Source organism: Mytilus galloprovincialis, chromosome 14, assembly GCF_965363235.1.
Source record: "Mytilus galloprovincialis chromosome 14, xbMytGall1.hap1.1, whole genome shotgun sequence".
NCBI lineage: Eukaryota > Metazoa > Mollusca > Bivalvia > Mytilida > Mytilidae > Mytilus > Mytilus galloprovincialis.
In genome coordinates, this window is record NC_134851.1 from 33,040,967 (window position 1) to 33,058,477 (window position 17,511).

Genomic DNA, 17,511 nt, shown 5'->3' on the forward strand with positions numbered 1-17,511 from the left:
TTAAATATAAAGATATCCATCAGATCACATGCTTCAATTCATCAGTGTTTCAAGGTTAAGTAGTCACCTTAGTTGACCTATATACAGGAAGTCTAACAACAGAAATAGTTATCATTCCCATTTAGATCTGAATGAACGTGACCTACTGTGTGACTTCAATTGTAGACCATTTACACATATGGTTGGTTATTTTAAGGAATATCACCAGAAAATTAACATTTAAAAGTCAAACTAGATGACCGATTTCATTAAATAGTTTTGCCTGCTTTTATATATGGAAAATGATTATTTACATTTTCATACATGTAACTATGATATGAAGATGAAACAGAAGAATGCAAATTAACATAATGTCATTGCGCACACTAACCTTCGTATTTGTGTTGGTTTTCTTTATTAAGATTTTATATTGGAGTCAAATCTCCATCTACATCATTTGGGAAGTCACATCAATGATTAAATACATGATGAAATAGAAGCTGTCCCGTGCAAAAATACACAATTTGATTATGCTTAATTACTATTCCATGATATATATATTTGAAAGCATTAATTTTATTCCCAAAGCTCTTTTAGTTCACTGATCTTATCATTAATGTACATTTACTTTTTAAGTAGCATTTTGTTTGTTTTTTTACTGCATAAAGTTAATTGCTGAACATATTTTACAGATATTCATGCAATATTAAAGTTCGATTTAATAAAATGCTTTATCTTATATGACAGAGCCAATTTATAGTGTAAAGTTATAATATATATATATATATATATATATATATATATATATAATATATATATATATACAACTCGTCTAAACATCAACCCAACAATGTTAGATCTGTAAATTTGCTTTCGCAAATGTTTGGTTCTTCCCTCGCCGGGATTCGAACTCATGCTACTGTGATATCGTGACACCAAATCGCCTGCACTGCAGCCGTCCCGCTAGACCACACGACCACCTGGGCTTTCAAAAAAAGAGCTTTCGCTGGCCGTGTGTTAACTTTCCTCGTCAGTTTTAATCTTTCGGCGTACTACAGTACATGCTATATAAGGCATGAAGATGTTAATAATTAATAGCTCTTGTTTTGAGAGCCCAGGTGGTCGTGTGGTCTAGCGGGACGGCTGCAGTGCAGGCGATTTGGTGTTAAAGTAGCATGGGTTCGAATCCCGGCGAGGGAAGAACCAAAAATTTGCGAAAGCAAATTTACAGATCTAACATTGTTGGGTTGATGTTTAGACGAGTTGTATATACATTATGTACACAGCCATGTATCACCATCATTGATGGCGATCCGATGGATACATCTGTTGTAGAGTTGTCACTGACTCAGACGTACTTATATATATATATATATATTAATATCTATTAATATTATTAATCGAAAATGAATTCAAGATTCACAAACATTTCACTAAGCCATTCTCATAAAATTCTCATACAATAGTAACATACAATAATTCACGACTGAAAATGGCATTAACCAAAATCGACAATTGACATCGGTCATTTAAAGAAATAACTTCATTTCACATAACACTATTACAATCAAAGTTTGATGTATAATATATTTATATAAACTGTTGACCTAATGTTTGGTTTGATATTTTCTTTCTAATTTAATATATATATATTTGTTATAGTCTGTTTATTATCAATTGAATGACAACATCCGTTTAATTGTTTTAGTTCAAATATCTTGAATTTAAGATATGTGTATTAAAATACAAAAGTTACTTGAAAAAAAGTCTGAAAGAATATACTTAATTTTCTCCTCAGTGTACAACCCTACAAGGAATGTTCTCAAATATGGTCAGTAGTTTAGATTACTATTTTATTAAAATATTATTAATGGTGTCATTGGAGTATGGTGGGATTTAGCTGCATGACATGGATAGTGTTATTTAAATAATTGAAAAAGTTAATGTATTAACTTGTCGGTTAAATATCTTGTAAACCATTTCCTTTTGTTAAGTCATTTACTTTTTTATTTGGATCATCAATATTGTTATGTTTACGTCATACCTCTAAGAAAACCTGGATATAAGAGGTCTTCGCAATAGAAGTACTCATTATAGCTGGCAAGACATACCAGCTTATTAGTTCTTATAAATTAATATTTAAATATTAGTCAAGGAATATTCATAAAAGTTATAAAACTAATATTCTTATTCTACTTATGTTGTTGCCAGAAGTACAATGTCAAATTGTAAATGGCGGTCTTAAACATAGTAACATGCAATTATATAGTTTTGTTATTCAAACCTATTCCATGAGAATTTGTAAATAAATATCACATATTTTATATTTCAGATATCAAGTCAATACTAACATTGTTGCATACAAAAAGATAAGCATAAATTTGTTTTACAGATTGTAATGATAATACTTTGTGATAAATGTGATGCCACACATAAACAATGTATTGGAAAAGCTTTTAAAAGCAAGAAAATACCAGCAATACTTTTAAATTCATAAGTCGGATACTAACAGTGGTTTGAAATTGAAGAGACCAACAAACATTAGTACACAAAACGCAACATAGAACAGTCAAGGCTAATCAGCACAAGCCCCACCAAATACTGGGGGTGAAATCAGGTACTCTGGAAAGTAAATATCACACTCACTCTTTTTTCATTTCTAGTCACCTATTTTCCTTAACCTAATTAATAAAAAAAAAAAAACTTGTGTTTTAGGTTGTTTTTCTAACTAATGTCCCATAGTTACGTGCTTGGAAAATTCGAAGGCGAAGTTATTGCCAATAGACACCACGGAGTTTCTGATGAACCATATGCTTACATCTACGAAGAAAAATGTTAAATATGAGGAAAAGATTAAGAAACCAAATTAATTTGTTTTTCGCCGAAACTAACAAAATTAACTCGGGAGTGACATGAATTTGAGAAGAAACAAAAATTAGAAGATATTGACACCACTGCAGAACACAATGCCATGGAAACCGACACCAGTGGAAAAAAACTGCTTGCGAAATTAAAAAAAAAAAAAACACCTCAAAAGGAAAAAAGAGATCTGTAAAAAAAAAATGATGCCAGAAACTAAGAGTGTACAGTATCGGAGTCAACAACAGAAATAACAAAGAATAGTACTGGAAAAGAAAATTCGATGTTGTTATGCTGAAGGAACTATATCAAGCAATTAATTCAATACGAGGTAAATATTACGAAGAACTTCATTATTTTTATTGATCTCGATGCTTTAAATGTTTCGTTACACAGTTCATAGAATAACAGTATTTCAAAAGCGTATATGATATGTAAAAGAGGTACTTGAAATCAAGTTTTTGGGGGTTTATTAAACATGTTAAAGAAGACATAATCTCCTACCCTTCTAGTTATACCTGTTATTTTAGAAAGAAGAGTGAAAAGATATGAATGGTAAATTGGTTTGCTTTTGAAATCTGAAATGATTTTTTGTTTAATTTCGATAAAGCTTCATTCATTTTTTTGGCACAATTATGTAGTGGTCTGGTACTATCGCCTCGAGTAAACTGTTCACCTTTATTATTTTGATAGTCTCAGCACAACCTTCTACGTGTGTTCTGTTGTAGAGTTAAAGTGTTTCCTAGTCTATTTCCTAATATTTCAAAATAACAATGTTAGGTTGTAACTGTAAAGACATACCAGCTTATTTATTCTTATCCATTAATATTTAAATTTTAGTCAAGGATATCAACAAACTAATATTGTATTCTACTTATGTTATTCAACTTATTGCCAGAAGTACAATGACAAATTGCAAATGCAGTCTAAAACGAAGTACAATGTAATTATGTAGTTTTGTTATTGAAACATATTCCTTGAGAATTTGTAAACACATATTACTTTTATATTTCAAATATCAAGTCAATACTAACTCTGTTGCATTCAAAAAGATAGCGTAAATTTGTTTTATAAATCGCATTTTTATACACTGTGATGAATGTGACGCCACACATAAACAATGTTTTCGAAATCTTTAAAAAAAAAGAACATACCGGAAAGACTTCCAAACTTATAAGTCGAATATAAATTGACAATTTAATGGTTTGAAACTAAAGAGACAAACAATCAATAGTACACAAAACGCAACATAGAAAATGACAGGCCAACCAGTACGAACCAAATACTGGAGTGAAAGTAGGCACTCTGGAAATAAAATATCACTCTGACTCTTTATGGATTGAATGAGATGGTAATATATGGCAAACGTCAATGATTTTCGGTACTTATACATCTTAGAATTTCAAATGTTTGGCGTTCAGCGATCCTATCGAAGGTTATTCAAGAAAAGCGCGTCGGACGCAACAGATTATTAAACGTGTTGTTTTCAATTTTTTATTAATTTCTAGTAACCAATTTTCCTTGACCTTAATAATAAAAATAATGAAAAAAAACACTTTTGTTTAAGGTTGTTTTTCTAACTAATGTTCCATCGTTACGTGTTTGGAAAGGTCGAAGGCAAAGTTACTGCCAATGGATACCATGGAATTTCTGATGATCCATATGCTTACATCTACGTAGAAAAATGTAAAATTAGAGGAAAAGATTGAAAAACGAAGGAAAAGCTATTTTCCTGGAAACTATCGAAAATAACTCAGAGGTGAAATGAATTTGCTTAAGAAACAAAGCGAAGAAATTGATACCACTGAAGAAAAAGATGCGAATCCAAACGACACCCATAGAAAAAAACCGGCTGCAGAGATTAACAAAAATAACGCAAAATGAAAAAAGAGATCTGGAAATTCAAAATGTTGCCAGAAACTAAAAGTATATAGTATCAGAGTCAACAATGTAGAAATAACAAAGAAGGGTACAGGAAAAGAAGATACGATGTCGTTATGCTGTAGGAAATATATGAAGCAATTTGTATCAATACGAGGTAAATATTACAAAGCATGTCATTATTTTTATTAATCCCGATGCTGTAAATGTTTCGTTACAAAGTTTATAGAACAACAATATTTCAAAAGCGTATATAGTATCTATCAGATGTATTTGAAATCAATTTGGGGTTTATTATAGGAAACAGAAATTGTTAGCATTTCAGTTTTACTTTTTATTTTGGATAGAAGAATGAGATGGTAACACATGAGTAAGATATGGCAACTTGTTTTGCATTTGAAATATAAAATGAAAAGGTACTATTTATCAATGTCGATTTGAGCTAAAGCTTCATCAGTTTGTTTTATGTGTACAATTATCTAGTGGTCTTTGTTATCGCCGTGAGAAAACTGTTGACCTTTATCATGTTTATTGACCTTGCACAACCGTCTTCATGTGTTCTGCTTTAAAGTTCAAGTGTGTCCTAGTCTATTTCTTAATATTTCAAAAAAACAAATTTCTTAATTTCAATTACTTTGTAATGATATCTGACCTAAATGTAAAAAAAATTAAAAAAAAATAAATTACAGAATTATACATACATTTGACACATGTTATATTTATAAGTAGTATAATTATCTATATACCCCTTTTACTGCTATGTGCAATTTTATTTAGGGTAAATATATCTTTCTATTTCCGTGATTTATCAAATTGATGTGAAGATATGGTTTGAAAATTGAAATAAACATTTTTTGTATGATATGCGCTTGAACATGTCACACTAAATTTTCAAACTTTAATTTACACAGAAATATGAACAATCAAGCAGTGCCACAATTTTGTATTCCACAAAACACAAATCATTTCATTTCCTTCTTCGAAGACATATACATATAGATAATATATATAATTAATGGGTATATTTTCATTGAAATCAATAAACTAAATCCACAAACTTCATTTCTAACTGATAGATTTGTGATCATTATACCATTATTATTTGTTAAACAAATATTTAAGAGATCAGATAATAATCGTCAAAGTATTTTGAATATCGTAAACAAAATCTAGTGTATCTTTTAATGTGTTTATTATGTTTATAATTATCTATTCACAGAAAATAATGTGACGTTTACTCCAAAACCTAATTACTAGTGTATAATTCAAAATATACCTGAATGTGAACCCAGTGTTTGTGTAGCAGGATTATAATATTTTCAGTTGGAATTTAGAGAATTATTCAAAATGTAAATCTAGATTTTGCATGGATTTCTATAACTGGATGTATGTTCATAATGCACCGTATTTAGATATCGAAAGACGTTAGTTCATTTCTGAACCACATTTATAGAACAACTGTATCTACATGAGGTAAGAATACTTTGTATATAGCTAATACGATTAAAGCCAAATTACGATGTAATGATATACTGTATATAATTCGAGCAAATTTATAAAAGTATTTGACTGCCTTCTTAGCTTTCTTCGGCACTATAACTCAGCTCTGGTTTTCTGACTTTAAAACTTTTACTATGTTTATATGTATAAATTTGTGATAAAATCAGTTTACTGGTAATCATTATTGGTGGTAGGTCTATAATACTAATGATGTTGCTGTAAACGCATTTCTAATCCCTTTAACATGGAGAATATTTTGGTCTGACTCCTTACATGTATTATTTTTGTTATTAAGTCAGTTTAAGCGGGACTACAAGTGGTTAGTCAATGCTATTTGGAATTCCGATGTATTAACAATTGATCGATGGATATAGTTTTTATCCCTTATCAAATATGGTGCATTGTCTATGCATGTATGCGTTTTATTATTTACATTGTGATGTTTGTCATTAGATCAGTTTGAGATTAACAACTTCATTTAGCTCGAGTTATTACTCCAATAGCGAGTTTTGTGATATAAACCGTGGTTGCAATAAATAAAAAAAAAATAGATAACTAGTAACTTAAATAAAATAAATGTAGTATATAAACTAATAATACCATAGCTTATTATCAATAAGAAGATAGAGATAAACTCTAAAGATAAAAAATGATTACCAAAACAAAATTAACAAAACGGATATTGTGTCATTTTGTCCAAACGCCCGTGAGTCTTAAATTTCGAAGCTGCACACGGTACTAGGTATTATAATTGGCACTTTAAAGCATCTACTTTTCTTTTCAATTTCTATTTTGATTTGTCCTTTCCTTCGATACGCAGGGCTTAGCACATTTTCTAGTTGATATCTGCATATGAGTCGAGAAATTATTCTTTGCTTTCTATTTAAACCTCTTTTCATGAACATGTGTACCTCTTCGAATAAAATGCTATTGTTTGTTCGGATCTCTGTTTGAAAAATATTTTTTTAAAGTTGTTTCACAGTTTTTGTAGGTAGCTAGCTTATAAACAAATATCTATTAGTCATACTTCTGTATTTAATATTGTAATGGAAGATTGCTTTTCAATTTTGATCGCGCTGTTTACAGCATTTGTATTCTCGGTTTTTCTAAGGTTTGCAATCTCCTAAAAAAATTCTTGGTCTTTGACCGTTTTGTTTGTGATGTGTCCGAAGAAAACTTACGTCATGGAAGAATACCTTTTTTTATTATAAATAATCTCAATTGCAAGCGTGAAGAAAGTCCGATAGGGCTTTTTGTGAAATCATTTGTGGATTTATTTCAACTATAATCAACATTTTGAAATGTAAAGCAAACATGGTCTGATTAATGTTCACCACATAGAATAAAAACACCGAATATGATAGACAGAAACAATTTACCACCATTGAATAACCGAATAATGACAATAAGGGGGGTTCAATATGTTTAGAAGCGATTAACCCTCAATCTTTTACAGTAGCAAAACAAGTATATCAGTTGAATTGAAGTTACCTTAGTATGTCCTCATAAAGCACTACATATATACAAATGAAAAGCAATAATAATCAATAAAAAAAACTATCAGTAATAAAAATCTAGTTGAAAGCCAATTGCTATTGATAAATAAATCATGTTCTCAAAGACAAAAGTACTGACTTATCTATGGTACGGGTTGTCATGTTCAAAAGTAAACATCCAGCCGATTATAATTGAGGACATCATAAACAGTTTGAGAAAATCATGACCTTGTATCTTCCATCGAATAGGAACATTCTGTTTAGAAGAAGGGGTAGACAATATAGCATCCAAATTTACACTATTATAGTCCCAGGAATATTCAGCAAAACTTCAAACACATTGGAGGTATTATGATACAGAAAAACCCACAATCTTTAAGACTATTTTAGTAGTTTTCGAACTATAACATCTAAACTATGGAGAATCGACACAACATGAAGGTGTGTTCCACTTTTCTGTTTTTTTTTGTAATACATGCCAAACAAGTTCCATTTCATATTTAACATTACTTTATATTATAGTTCACACAATACAAAATTTCTGATCATTAATCCTTTGCATTCTAAATGAAGTGTAATATCTATCCTGTAGTTCTTTCAGTAACTTTCATTTAAATTAACATGGTAGAAAAAGAAATCATTTGTGTTGTATGAAATGGCAAAAAAGACAAAGTTAAAAGACATACTTTGGTAGCAGATTACAACCAGGGAGGGCTAAATATGACCGACATAAAAATCTCCTTCTCCTCTCTTAAAAGAAGATGGGTCGCTAGATTGCTACAGGCAAAAAAAAAATGGACATTGATAATAAAGCTATTTTGAAATATATTAGGGGAAATGTTTTCATTTGTAGACTGAATTTAAAGAATCAAACCTTAAAGAACCAAGGATATTTTACAATTGTTACTTATAAATAATTAAAGGTTGGATTTAGTTGGAAATTCATAAGATGCATTTTACCAAATAGAGAGAATCTCTATAAATGAAAAATCGAAACTAGTCCATATTGTCATCTTTGTCAACTTAAAGACATATATCATAACTTTTTTGTTGAATTCAAGTTGTAAAAGAATTTTAGGAAATTAAAAATAAAATTTTATCTCAAACGAATTTTAATAAAAAAAAAATCAAATTTAAAGATATCGTAATAAGCTACAAAATAACAAATAGCGAGTATATCGGATTGTATATAATTCTGAAAATTATAGGATTTGTTATCTACAAATCGTACTTTGTATCCAATTAAAGATATAAATCTACTTATGTATTCATTCTCTTTAAATCTGAATTTGACGAATACGTAAGATTCTACAATCTGCATAAAGAATAAACTAAAGTCCAAGTGTATAAAAATGTAATTTAACAGAATTCTGTTTTCTCCAAAAAGCTAATCACTTTAAATATTTTTAAGACACCTTAACTATATAAATTTATAAATTACTCAACTCATAAGTTTAAAATCCAAGTAGAATTAGATATAAAATCGCCACATTCAACAATAATTTCAAATAAAAAGCATGCTCTCACCTTTTCACAAGGTAAACCATCCGACCAAGAATATCGATATTCCTAACACTTTAAAGAGGGACGAAAGATACCAGGGAGACAGTCAAACTCATAAATCGAAAATAAACTGACAAAGCAATGGCTAAAAATGAAAAAAAAGATAAACAGACAAATAATAGTACACATGACACAACATAGAAAACTAAAGAACACGAACCCCACCAAAAAGGAGGGGTAATCTCAGGTGCTCCGGAAGGGTAGGCAGATCCTGCTCCACATGTTGCACTTAAATCATGCAATTGATAAACGAGTTGAACATACATGTATACTAGATAATCAATTTCGGATAAGTGTATTATATTATTATTGAACATTGTATTTAATTTAAAAAAAGTAAATAATTAATTTCAGATCAGGATTTCTGTCGAGCCTTCGGCTTTTGTCGAAAAAGCGAGACCTAGCGATTCTACATTCCGTCGTCGGCGTCCTCGGCGTCGTCGTTGTCACAAATATTCACTCTGTGGTTAAAGTTTTTGAAATTTTAATAAATTTCTTAAACTATCCTTAATCTGTACCAAACTAGGACAGAAACTTGTGAATTACACGGAACTTCGGCCCAAAGCTCAGGTTGTAACATAGAATCTCCCGTTACATAGTATTCGGTCAGATAATCTGCGAATTCAACAAATCTTCATGCTATTTCTAAGTCTTACAATATTTTGTCTATCCTTTATCCGTATCCATCTCATATTACACCTTTCTTTCCTCTGTTTGTTTCAACAACTTGTATATTCATGATGAACTTATAAACAACTTCTACACTAAACCAGTATAAATTACTGTTCATGTTATAGAAAAGGTGCTTGTTAGTTAAACGCCATTATAGACTATAGAAAATGCAAATGAACTGATTAATCCAGCGCTAAAATGGGCTGTAATGTTGACAATAAAATGTCTACTAGTAATTTTTTTTCGCTAAAATGTCATGCGCCCATTGAGTCAGTTAATCAAATGATTTACCTATGTTTCACTTCCAAAGTTGATATTCTTTTCATTTAAATAACTTTATACGGACAATTCATGCGTTATCCATCTCCAGCTAAGGGGTTAAACCGAAGTTCACATGAATACGGATTCAATGAGGTAGAATTATTCACTTACAAGTGAATAATTCATCATCGATGTTTATTATCTTATCTTAACAAAATTCAAGCAGTCTGGCTGCTTAAAGCGAATTATTGTTTCACTATTTCACTTTCATTAATGATTGAACGAAAAATTATCATATTTAAGATTTTTTTATATATCTTGAAGCTAGTGCCGCTTCAATACTATAATTTGCCTAGAATTTCCACCAACTCCTTGTTGTCTTGAACATACAAAATAACGTAACTTGACCTACAGCTTGACGTTCATGCAGACTCGAGTCATTCAATGAAATTTTAAATAAACTGTAAATAAGTTTTTACGGGTGAATGGTATTCGATTTGCAAATACGATATCCACTTCTAATCTTTTATATCAGTGTTTATTTGCAATGGTCCGAAATAAATAAAGTGAACAGTACTTTGCATATTTAATAACATTTTTACCTGAGTAGTTATCTATACATCAAATAGATTTTTGAAAACATATTTTCTATTAAGGAAAAGGGTAGAGAATCATGAAGATTCATTCGTTTGGAAATAACTGGGTTGGCAATAACTATGAATCGATTTTAAACAAATCCGTCAATTTTCATGTTTGTGATTTTTTTTAACTGGATAGACTTTTATTGTTTTGGATACATTTGATACCTACTTTGGGATAAAATCATATTTTCGAAATGGATTAATTTACAATTTATTTTATTTCAACTTAGGTAAGTTTATTTGCAAGTTTTACATATGTTTTAATTACACATGAACACTCCAGACATCTGTCAAAAGAAAATATGAAAAGCCAGTCTGATATCCCCAAATAAAAATAAATTGAACTAAATTACAAAACATAATACTGACATATGATAAATATTTGTAATAAAATAAGTGCACTTACTTTCAGAGGATATTTGCAAACTAAACAGCGAACTATTATAAACGCATTTTTCTTCTTCTAAATTTTAACTTTATTGTATTTCAAAGTTGAAATAACTTTTAAGGTGTTGTCGGGTGGGGTTTAGATAAAGCAACTCCTTTTTTATCACCTGTGATAATTTTTACTTCTAGCATTAAATTAAATAAGTTTCTAATAAGAATTTGAAGTGCAGAGGCCTGTCACTAAAAATGCTTTTAAAATACGTATTAGAAATTATCTATCATATTGAAAAAAAACCATGCAACAGTATTTTTCACGAAGAACGGTCCGATACAAAAACCGTTGATTGTTTAAAGAACGAAAAGGTTTATAGAAACGTCAGTGAGAACCCAACATTCCAAGACAACAATAAGTCCGTTTAAATACACGCCATGAAGTTTTAATAACCCTGAAAGCGTATCAATCCCTTTTAATGTTGTTTGGGAGTTTTACTTTATTATAATATTAATAAGATTATGTAAATAACAAATTGATAGCATGAACGAGTCTAAATTGTAAACTACGTTCAAACCTATGATTGCGTTGGATAAAAACCGCAATTTGTTTACGTGTGCATGTAAAACAAATTTCGTTGTAGAAGGGTCTAAATATAGCACAAACAACATTTTCCAAAAGACAAAAAAGGTGTTAATATTTTTTGTACACCAGATCCGGATTTCGACAATAAATGTCTCTTCAGTGATGTTAGGGATCGAAACGGTATTTGGAAGGCCATATAAAATGTACCCTCATTTTTAGATAGACTCTTGAATTTTAAGAGTCAATATAGGATGAACGGATCATATAAACCGGAGGGAAAATATGATACAAGCCCAAACGAAAAAATATAAACGAGTCTAAATTGAAAACTACGTTCAAACCTACGATTGCGTTGGATAAAAACAGCAATTTTTATACGTGTGCATGTAAAACAAATTTCGTTGTAGAAGGGTCTAAATACAGCACAAACAGCATTTTCCAAAAGACAAAAAAGGTGAACAAGTATATTTAAACAAAATGCATTTGACTAGCAGGTCGAACAACTGATGTCCTTTGACCCTGCTGACTGCCATTGGCGATTGCCAAATAAAATTGATTACAAGATGTAACAAAATGGATCTTAGTATAAATCTAATACTAAACAGAAAACAATTAACTTGTGACCACGATGTTATGCCACAAACATAAGTTGTTAATAGACTCTTGAATTTTAAGAGTCAATATAGGATGAACGGATCATATAAACCGGAGGGAAAATATGATACATATATATATATAAATACGATCAAAATGATTGGATAGCATATGATCATGTATAAGAATATACAAAAGACAGTTCTTATGAAATCATTTCCTGTTCAGTAAAGATCGACAATGACGAAGGCTGTTTATAGTGTCGAAATATTTGCAAAATGTCTTTACGATATTATTTCATCTGATTCCTAGAGTTTTTTCTAATATCGTACTGTATATCATTCTCAGTAAAATAGCACCAAGTTCTGTTGTTTATAATATGCATACCAAGGAAAATTAACAAGTTCATTTTCAAATTTAAAGGATTTTTTAAACTTCCACTGGATATTATCTATGTATATGGAAATGAAACACCTTAAATCGTTCCTACTCACGGAAACTTCGAGTACCATAAGATACAAGGATTATATTAGGTATGATATCGTATTTTAAGTTCACATTGAGGATTGTAACCGCTTAAACAATGTACCTAAATCCAATATATACATGCAGTATTCATACATATTTCGAATCAGTTAAAATTTCAACAGAGTTAAGATCATATGTGTAAATTAACACAGTATGCCGCGGAGAAAAGTAAATCATCTCAAAATTTTGCGGCGAAACGTCTAAATCAAGATTAGTTATTTAATCATTATCTAAACTGTAATGGGATACTTAAAAACGTCCACAAAAAATAATTGTATTAAATAATCAAATAAATTTGAGATCAAATATAAAAGAAACTTTTTTAAGGGTACGGTAACAAATAAAATGGGTGTAAAGACTCAATAATCTTATGCAAAGCCTATTCATATATATATATATATATATATATATATATACATATTTTAATTTAAATTTTAAAAATATTCCACATCAAATCAGAGGCCCCATATTTAAGTGGAATAAATCACATTCAAACACTGACGAAAACGGCTTGAACCAATATTTTCAATTGGATTAAAGTACGTAAATCAATAAAAGGTGTACAACAAAAATCTAAGCGACCGTGAAGTTCAGTTTAAACAAGATTTCTATGCGTTAGCTTCACATTGTTTTGTTTCTGTGGTTTCTACTGTCTCATGTTTGAACGACTTTAAGATTAAGTAGACAGTTAAAGATTTCAAAATAAAAAAAAAAGTCGAATCCCCTCGACTTGCGCCAATAAACTTTGATTTAGCTATAGTTTCTCGTATTGTAATGCAATAAATTTATCAAAGCATAGCTTAGTGCATGCATATATACAACGGGAAGTTGAAACTAATATGAACGAGATAAAAGATTATTAAAAGTCTCAATTAAAAATTGATTCAAACACTTTCAGAAAACTATACAAAGATCAAATAAAATTGCTACTTCATAAATGGTAAATAAGCAATAAAAGAAACTTTCTGACTTTTGGATATCCGAAGTGCTCTCTGAATTACCTTCAATATGATCTTTAAAGCCAAAATGTTGAAAACCTAAGATGTATAAATACTTGAGGAGTCGGCTTTATAACAAATAAGGACATGAATTATACTCAGATATACCTTTGCATTGCCAGGGAGAGGTATAATTTACGTATCTGAATAATTTGATCAATACTGTTTTAAAAAAGACTGTTTTCTGAAGATGGAAAGCGTTATACCTAATTGTTTAATAAAATTGTCTTTGACAATCAACACCAAAACAACCATTTATTTTAAAAATTTGGTTTAACCATAATTTTTATACACAATAAAATTATTCCTTAAATAAACTATCTTATCTTAACTTATTTCTGAATCCGTTGAGATTATTGTTGAGAAAACACAGATAATAATTTAATTAAATTTCTCCAGATGAATGGGAAGATTGATAACTTATCAAACAAAATTCCTATATTTTCTCAATACGAATATTTGTTTCAAAAGATTTCAATATCTTTTTTAAGTATCTTATTTAAAAAAAACGGTAACGTAATACTAAATGAAAATATCTCTTTTGAAATTGTAAGTCTTAGAATGAAACGGCCTGGACATTTAAATCATGAATGAACAATTATCAATTGTAATTCATGATTTAAATGTCTATATCATTTCATTCATGATTTAACTGTCTATATCATTTCATTCTTACAATTTCAGAAGAGATGCTTTAGTTGCTTATTTTGCAATAACGTAAGAACATTAAAATTGATATAAGCTACATGTAACGGGGCAAATGATCCGTAACCAATATCATACTAATTGTTCGACCAGTAATCATTTTACCACTTCACGTTCTTACTATTGACTTTAAACATATTGTACATTATTGTTATAAGTCAAAATACATTGATTTGTTGGAATGTAGAACATGCCTTACGCTACATTGTAAGTAGAACATTTTATTATCTTTTTTCTTCTCTCTGAATTCATGGAATTGGCAGATGCAGTTCTTTTGTTCCTTGCTAAGATGTTAACTGTAGAAACACCACCTGTTTTTTCTTTGGAATTCATTGTCAAAATTTGAATTTTATACTATTATAATGTTCATTTACGGTACATTCAAAGGTAAATTGGTGTTGTTGCCTAAAGATTGTTAGTATCATATATATATATATATATATAAATCACATTAAAAACTGAGCCCAGAGACATGGTTTAATTCAATTTTTAATTTGATTTGTGCAAACATTGTAACTTGATAAGACGAAATATCTTCATTTATTTGTGTTTCCAAAAATTTCAGAGTGGTAAAAATAATAAAGCTTCATTATCAGTACCATTTTATTAACCAACATTTCGTTTAAAGTTTTGGAATTTGCAAATGGTCGATTTACAATATTTTAACATCGGGAAAGTATTGTCGCCTTGATATGTAGATTTTCCTGTTCATTCTCTTTTACTAATTTAGAATACCCATTAAACTTTATTTAGATAGGGAAAGGATCGCTATCTTGTCCCTGGCCAAAATTCACAAAACCAAAATCGTTGCATTATTGAAAGACCAATAATTTATAGTGTGTAATATAATTAAAATATGAATCAAGGTTGTTGTAAATAGTTTGTTAAATACGTGCTCTTATGCTGCCGTTGCCAACTTTCAATAATTTAAAGTTGGTCGGGGTCTAAATTATTTTTTTTTAAAAGAAAACGTTTTCATTGATTAAATTTTTTAAATCAGGATTGTTTTACCAGGGAAATAATTAAAAAAATTCATGTTATGTAGGAATTTACACATTTTGCACATAAATCAGGCCGTTAGTTTTCTCGTTTGAATTGTTTTACATTTGTCATTTCGGGGCTTTTCATAGCTGACTTTAAGGTACGGGTTTTGCTCATTGTTGTTTGCATATAGAAATTATTAATTGGTTTTATACGGCCACATCTTCTACTTTATTGTGAAAATGAGAACCGTGATTCTGTATTGTATTGTTTTTGCTTTCGGAAACATATTTTGCAAGCTATCCTTTCATCTGATATTTTTTCACAAACTCAAGCTTCAAAAAAAGGGTCGGCAATCAATATTTTTTTTTTTTAAATATTAGAATTTGGCAAAGTATGGAATACTTTTACACAGACCAATACTACATCACAGATTACCAGCAGTTCGAAATCCGATTTTGAATAATACAACTTTTTTTTTTTACTAGATGTGATTTTTTTAAGTAACTGCTATACGTGCATGTTTGCATAGTTCAGTTTTTTCTCAAGCGAACAACTACGGACCGTCGGGAATGCATTTCATGCATTTTTTATACTATACAATATTTTTGGTTCCGCGCTTCCATTTTCAACATATAACTGAGTATCGGTTTACACAAAATCTTCTTTGACATTCATCTGATTATTTTTATGTTTTCGGTTACAATCTTTTTGGTTTCGTATTTACATTGTTTTAAAAGTATAATCAAAGTACTGAAGTACTGAACCTCGGATGACCGCAAGTTCTTGTGGATGGCCACAAGCACTTGTCTCAGAAAAAAAATCACATTGCTTTACCGTAAAACTGAGGTTGATGTACAGAGATGTATTTTTTTCTGAGACAAGTTCGTGCGTGGATGATGAATAAATGACAAGGAATTCAGCTTCACTGCTTTAATATCTATTATATTGTGGTGATACAAATACGTATACTCTTGTTTGTGGTTATATATTATATTTATAATTGTATATAGCAGTTACATGTATGTATAATTTTCATCTAATTGTATATAATTCTATTCTACGATTCTAATACAAGTGCAGTACAAGTGCATGGTGGACACTCTTCTATAACAATTCGATTTTTCCAATAGATTGGATTTGAGAAGACATTCATATTTTCCCAAAAAAACTTTCTTGTGATATTCTTCCGCATGCGTTAACACAATTTTTCTGTACGTGTGCATTTTTTAATGCATATAAATATTTGTAACGACATAATATTTGCGTATTATAAATTTCTGTTCTTATGAGTATTCATTGAAGAAGTGAATTTATAACAAGCGATAAGAAATGTTATTTTGCACTCGATGATATCCGCGTATTTAAACGATCGGTTACCAGTCAAAAACGAAAGTCAAATCTCTATGGCAACAATACATCGGAATGCCCTCACGGTCATCGCGATGTAAAAATTAAAATTCAAGCTATGTGGCGTTCTGCGAAGATAAAAAAACTAGAGGCTCTAAAGAGCCTGTGTCGCTCACCTTGGTCTATGTGCATATTTAACAAAGGACACAAATGGATTCATGACAAAATTGTATTTTGGTGATGGTGATGTGTTTGAAGTTCTTACTTTACTGAACATTCTTGCTTCTTACAATTATATCTATAATGAACTTTGCCCATTAGTAACAGAGAAAAATATTTGGTAAAAATTTACATAAATTTACCAAATTAATGAAAATTGTTAAAAATTGACTATAAAGGGCAATAACTCCTTAAGGGGTCAATTGACCATTTAGGTCATGTGGACTTATTTGTAGATCTTACTTTGATGAACATTATCGCTGTTTACAGTTTATCGCTATCTATAATAGTATTCAAGATAATAACCAAAAACAGCAAAA

The 17,511-nt window shown here is 29.9% G+C and overlaps 1 protein-coding gene across 1 annotated transcript in view; it reads left to right on the forward strand.

Moving 5' to 3' along the window:
- The first annotated feature begins 2,336 nt into the window (after positions 1-2,336).
- Positions 2,337-17,511, forward strand: part of LOC143058911 (uncharacterized) — a 54,291-nt gene continuing 39,116 nt past the window's right edge. The window contains exons 1-3 of the mRNA XM_076232386.1: positions 2,337-3,169; positions 4,406-4,876; positions 5,939-6,192. The gene's annotated coding sequence lies outside the window, so the exon portion shown is untranslated. The remainder of the gene's footprint in view (positions 3,170-4,405; positions 4,877-5,938; positions 6,193-17,511) is intronic.